Source organism: Glycine max, chromosome 11 (genome assembly GCF_000004515.6).
Source record: "Glycine max cultivar Williams 82 chromosome 11, Glycine_max_v4.0, whole genome shotgun sequence".
In the NCBI taxonomy this organism is placed as follows: Eukaryota; Viridiplantae; Streptophyta; class Magnoliopsida; order Fabales; family Fabaceae; genus Glycine; species Glycine max.
In genome coordinates, this window is record NC_038247.2 from 35,224,693 (window position 1) to 35,232,086 (window position 7,394).

Genomic DNA, 7,394 nt, shown 5'->3' on the forward strand with positions numbered 1-7,394 from the left:
GATAATGCGGAATACATGAATTATATGACGCTATTTGATATGATTAAAAATTAAAATTTTAAAAACATTATTAAATCTAAATCTTCTTTAATGATTTTTTCGACATCATTTTTAGTCTTCATTTTTTTCTTTTTTTTCCCTATCTAAAAACTATGTCATCTATCATTCTAACTAATGTCTCTTGGGATCTTATTTGTACATATCTAAATCACATTAATTTATATCAATCTTTTCTCATATGAAATCATTATGTATTTTATATTTTGTTGTATCATCACAAATTTATCTTTAACATTCTTATTTCTGTTAGATTAAAAATTTTAACTTACAATATTGCAAACTATAAAATGAAAAACATGTCATTATACCTCCAGTAATTGCCATGAAAGAACTAGCTTGTTTTGGTTCTTTCAAGCTCTCACTCTCTCTCTATAGATGATATATGGTGTATCAGATGAAATTAGAAGAGGTGAGCTCAGGGACCAAATACATGTGCTATACATAGGCATTCTACCATCAAGAATGAATTTAATAGCCATTACCACTCATTAGTGGTCATTACCACCCATTAGTAGCCATTCAATTTGGCTTCTCAATTCCAAAACTGATGGAACTTTTCATTTTCCAAAACGTACAAACCAAATTATTACATTCTTCCACTTGGTCTAAACATTTTGACTTAATAATTAAAATAAGTCAATGCTCAATCTTCTTAAAAAATGAATATACGAATCATAGTGATAGTTCCTCTTATAACGAGTAATATCATCCATGTATTACAATATGCTCAATTTCCCAAGCAACATACTCAAAGTGGTAATAAAACGTAATGAATAAACCCAATGTTTATTCTTAGTCCAAAACATATTTTTTCTCAAATAGATCAATGTGCACCTGAATATGAAAAAATATCACAATACAAAATTTTCAATTTTAACCTGTACGTATACAATCATAAGGTGGAACCAAGTCCCATTCTTTCTACATGATCCTTGAATTAAACGATGACATGCCCCTAGTTAAAGGATCAACGATCATCAACTCAGTGCTTATATGCTCAATGACCATTTTCTTGTCTTTTACTCTTTCTCTAATGGCTAAATACTTAATGTCGATGTGCTTACTTCGACTTCCGCTTTTGTTATTCTTAGCTATAAAGATAGCAGTTGAATTATCGCAGAAAATTCTCAAAGGCCTTGAAATAGTACTAACTATCTTTAGCCTAGAAATGAAACTCTTAAGTCATACACCATGTGATGTAGCCTCAAAACAAGAGACAAAATCAACTTCCATGGTAGAAGTAGTAGTCAAAGTCTTTTTAACACTCCTCCATGAAATAGCTCCACCAGCCATCATGAAAATATACTTAGATGTTGATTTGCGAGAGTCAACACAGTCAGCAAAGTCCGAGTCTGAATAATCAATCACATCTAGATTATCTATTTGTCTATACATAAACATGTAATCTTTGGTCCCCTGAAGGTACCTCATCACTTTCTTAGTAGCTCTCCGGTGGCCAATACATGGATTACTCTGATATCTTCCTAACATTCCAATTGCAAAAGCAATGTCAGGCCTTGTGCACACTTGAGCATACATAAGGCTTCCAACAACTGAAGCATAAGGAATGTTTTTCTTCTGTTCTCTCTCAAAGTCATTCTTTGGGCATTGGTTCAAATTAAACCTATCACCCTTCACAATGGGAGCAACACTTGGTGAACAATCTTTCATCTAAAATCTCTCCAAAATTTTGTTAATATAGGTTTCTTGTGGTAGACTTAAAATACCTCGAGGTCTATCTATATGAATCTTAATGACGATGACATAAGATGCATCACCCATATCCTTCATGTCAAAATTCTTAGAGATAAATTGTTTCACCTCATGTAGCAAATCCCGATCATTGGCTGCAACTAAAATATCATCTACATATAAAACAAGAAAACATATTTTACTTTCATTGACCTTGTGATAAATGCATTGATCCATGGGGTTTTCATCAAAACCAAATGAAGAAATTATCCCATGAAACTCAAGGTACCACTGACGGCAGGCTTGTTTTAAACCATATATAGATTTATTAAGCTTGCAAACCAAATGCTCACCACTACTAGAGGAGAAGCCTTCAGGTTGTTTCATATAAACCTCATCCTCTAAATCACCATTAAGAAATGTTGTTTTCACATCCATTTGTTGCAACTCAAGGTGAAAATGAACAACTAATGCCAAAATAATACGAAGAGAATCTTTCGTAGATACAGGAGAAAAAGTCTATGTGTAGTCGATTCCTTCTTTTTGAGTAAATCCCTTAGCAACGAGTCTTGCCTTGTATCTCTCAATGTTGCCTAATGAATCCCTTTTGGTCTTAAAGACCCATTTACAACCAATGGTCTTTGCCCCATTAGGCAACTCTACAAGGTTCCAAACTCCTTTACTCTGCATGGAATTTGTAATGACCTGCCTCGTCACTACGATATCATCACTCTAAACCGTGAGAATTTCAACTTTTAAATGAAAACTCTGTTAATTTGCTTATGAAAAATTAAGTAAATTTTTTCACGATATACATTCCCAAACATCGCACCATTACTTAAATGAATACATACATATATATATATATATATAGGCATAGTAACTCAGTACACATCATTCATATAATGAAAAGTAAATTTGTTCATACATATACTTAAATCTATGATTTACATTCAAAAAAAGAATTATGTAACCAGCCACGAAGGAGTTTATTAACAAAACATAACTCTTTCCCAAAATAATCACAATGTCATCACATCGGCTCGGCGGCTCCACAAAAGAATCTCACTTCTCGTACTCTACTGCTGTCATTCTGCTCCCACGAACAAAGGTTCGCGATCATCATAGGTACCAACAACACGGTACAAAAAGTGTGAGGGATGAGTTTATTATAAAAGAAGTTAATACAAAAATCAAATAATCATAATTATTAAGAAAATATTATCAAATACCATAAACATACACAAACATTCATTAGTCCAACATACACTCAACAAGTAGTCGTCATTCGTTCATAGTTCCAATCAATCATGCTCAGTATGATGCATGCACCTGACCTCAACTCTCAAATGCAACATGATATCATCCCCAAGGAAATAGTCTAAGCATGTCGACACGACACTCTCACTTAGGAAAACTAGGCAGTAAGTGTCGAGGTCACCCTGTCATGCACAAGCAACTCCCCCCCCCCCCCCCTCATGGTGATCAGCCTGACTCTCAAGGGAGTTCCAAATAGAGTGACATGCCCCCAAGTACAAGTATTCCTCCTCATGAGAAACTACAAGTACTTACTGACAAAGTTTATACTATTTCCATGTCATATGAAGTATGAAACATGGGCACCATCAATGCACTGACCGTGGATAATTAAAGATTCTAAGCCATCTCCCTCTAGAGATGCTTAAAACTCTTTAACCACTATATTTCCCCCACCAGGGATATCCAACAAGGTCACTGCACCCCCCATGTACATATACAACATACAACGTATGAAACATGAGCACCATTAATGCACTAACCGTGGATAATTAAATATTCTAAGTCATGCCCCTCCGAAGATGCTTAAAACTCTTTAACCATTCTTTTTCCCCCACCAGGGATATCCAACAAGGTCACTGCACCCCCATGTACATACACAACATACATCATCACAATGACATTTTTAACAACATCAACATCTTACCTCAATATTATTATCTACATCAACATTGTCTTATCTCATTTCAATGACATTATCAATAACAACATCATATCATATTAACATAATCATCAATAACATCATCAACGCATATCAACATAATCATCAATAACAACATCATCTCACATCAATTAATATCCTCAATAATAGTATCATTAGTCAGTTGCATTCTGCATATACATACATGCCAGTTCATGACTGAGATTCACACTCCTTAGGTCTTCAGACCATACAAGTCTAATAGAAACAATAATGTTATTCATCAATAATAGGTGTATCGCATTCCATTAGTCAAAACATTGTTTTCTTGAAAACCAGCATGCAACAGGGACAGACATACATCCCCATAGTTAGATTCCCTGACCCCCAACTATGGTATTAAAAACTATAAATGGTAATAAACTCCCCTCACCTATCGTGAGTTCTCCGTCAATTCCTCTTTGCATCGCTCAGAGGTCTCTCTCGTTCACGCTCGTCAGTCTAAAGGCAAGGTTCTATATACCAAATTGAACGAAATTTAGTATAAATTTCAAAAACAAGGTTAATAGCAATATTTCGAGTCAAATACCCCTGTCAAAACATAAAAGGCTGAGGGGTATTTCGGATTCTACTAAAATGAGACGTCATTTTGAAATTCTTCTCACACCAATATGATTGGGGTTCAGTAAAGGTCATAAAAATAACATCAATGTTATAAAAAGATAACCTTTACAATATCTCATTTTCAAGGCTTTTTCAAAGCAAGTGTAAAAATACCCTATTACAGTACCCAAAACACGAGAGATACTAAGAGAAACTAAAACTAACTAGGAGAAAGACTTAGAACTCAAGATTACCTTAGAGAAGCTACGAAATGAAGGATTGGGGAAATTTTTCTCCATCGAATCCTTGAGGAGGATTCTAAGGATTCCGCTCTGATTACAATGTTCTTCTTGGTGTGGAGGTTCGGCGGAAAGCAACAGCGGCTCGTGGTGGCCATCAGTGGTCAGTGGTGGTGGAGGAGGAGCTTGGGGGTGTTGGGGGAGGGTTTAGGGGAAGAGAAGGAGGAAGAAAATGGCTTTTTTACACTGTTGGACGAAATTTTACTGCTTTGGTAAAAAAATCATATCTCATAGTCGATAATATTATATTTCAAATCCCAACGGTCAGATTGTGGGGAATGGTCTTCTTAACATCCAGACAAAGTTGCAAGACGATCCAACGGTTAACGAATCCAGGATTGCAATTTTACTGAAATAGGTTTAGGTAAAATTTGAAATCTCATAATTTCAACTTAGCTCAACAAAACTCCACATAACTCAACATCCACATCGAGAAATTCACACATGACTAATTCAAGCCATACCTCAACTCATTTCAAGTCAACCATGTAGTCAAATAACATAATAAATATAATTAAACATCGATTTATAATTTGCAATATTTCAGGGTGTTACAACTCTCCCACCCTTTTAGAAATTTTGTCCCTGAAATTTACCTGACTCAAACAAGGATGGATAGGCTACTCACATCTGACTCTCTAATTCCCATGTGGCATCTTCTCCTGATGCACCTCCCTAGATCACCTTGACCACCAGAATCTCCTTCCATTTAGGTGCTTTGTTTGTTTATCCTCGATCCTCAAAAGCAATGTTTCATATGTCAAGTTCTCCTTCACTTGTACGTCATCCAATTCAATCACATGAGATGGATCATGGATATACTTACAGAGTTGAGACACATGAAAGACATTGTGAAGATTAGAAAGAGACGAGGGTAATGCAATTTGGTATGCCACAGGACCGACTCTTTTAAGAATTTGGAAAGGACCTATAAAACGAGGTGTGAGTTTTCAGGATTTCAAAGCTAGACCAACCTCAGTCCAATGGGTGACTCTCAACAATACATGATCACCAACCTCGAATTCCAGGTCTTTCCTCCTCTTATCCTGATAACTTTTCTGCCTACTCTGAGTAGTTCTCATCCTTTCTTGGATCAACCAGAGCTTCTCAATGGTTTGTTGTACCACTTCAGGTCCTAAGGCGAGGTCTTTTTCGGGCTCTAACCAACATAAGGGTGTTCTACACCTTCTACCATACAAAGCTTCATAGGGAGCCATGCCAATCGTAGAGTGAAAACTATTGTTATAAGTGAACTCTATCAACGATAGAAAACTCTCCCAACTCCCTTTTTGTTCTAAGACACACGCCCTCAAAAGGTCCTCCAACGATTGAATGGTCCATTCAATTTGGCCATCAGTCTAAGGGTGGTAGGCTGAACTGAGTCTAAGCTTGGTTCCCAATGCTCTGTTTAGGCTCTCCCAAAATCTAGAGGTAAACCTAAGATCTCTATCAGACACTATGTTAGATGGCACACCATGTAATCTCACAATCTCACTAATATACAAGGAGGTCAACTTCTCCAAGGAAAATATGATATTAATGGGAATAAAGCGAGCAGACTTGGTCAGTCTGTCAACAATAACCTAGATAGAATCTAAACCTCTGGGGTTCTAGGTAGTCCTACAACAAAATCCATGGAAATATTGTCCCACTTCCACTGGGGTATCTCCAAGGTATGTAACTTCCCTGAAGGTCTCTGATGTTCTATCTTAGCCTTCTGACAGACTAAGCATGCATACACAAACTCACTAACATCTCTCTTCATGTTGGGCCACCAAAACATCATCTTCAAATCCTGATATATCTTGGTAGCACCAGGATGAATGCTTAGGTTACTCCTATGTCCTTCCTCCAAGATCATCTTCCTAAGTTCAGGCACATTGGGAACACAAATCCTATCTTGAAGTCGCAAGGCTCCATTTGATCCAACATTGAAACAACTATCTCTTCCTGACTTTATAGCTTTTAACTGAGTCCTTAGAAAAGGATCAGTCTTCTGGTCCTCCCTGATATCTCCTAGTAACTCACTAGTGATCCTCAAAGTTCCTAATCTCACACTGTTAAGGGTAACCTCACATGCAAGGCTAAGGTCTCTAAATTGTTCTAGGAGATCCATCTCTCTAACCATCAAGGCAGATATATGTAGGGATTTCCTACTCAAGGCGTCAGCCACTACATTAGCTTTGCCAGGATGGTAGCTAAGCTCATAATCATAATCTTTAAGAAACTTTAACCATCTCCTTTGACGCATGTTTAGCTCTTTCTAACTAAACAAGTACTTAAGGCTCTTATGATCACTAAACACCTCAAACTTGGAGCCAAACAGGTAATGCCTCCACATCTTAAGGGCAAAAACTACAACAGCTAACTCCAGATCATAGGTGGGATAATTCCTCTCATGAGTCTTGAGTTGTCTAGAAGCATAGGCCACTACCTAGTCATTTTGCATCAACACTCCTCCTAAACCCATCTTTGATGCATCACAATACACCTCAAAGGGTTATCTCGGGTTAGGCAAAACTAGCACTAGAGCGGTTGTCAATTTTTCCTTAAGGGTTTGGAAACTATGCTCACATTGGGTATCCCACACAAAAGCTTGACCCTTACAAGTCAGTTTAGTCAAAGGTAAAGCTAACTTGGAGAAACCTTCGATGAATCTTCAGTAATATCCTGCTAAGCCTAGAAAACTCCTAATCTCAAAAACAGATTTAGGACTCCCCCACTCAATAACGACTTCTATCTTAGAAGGATCTACAACTATACCCTCTTAAGATATCACATGC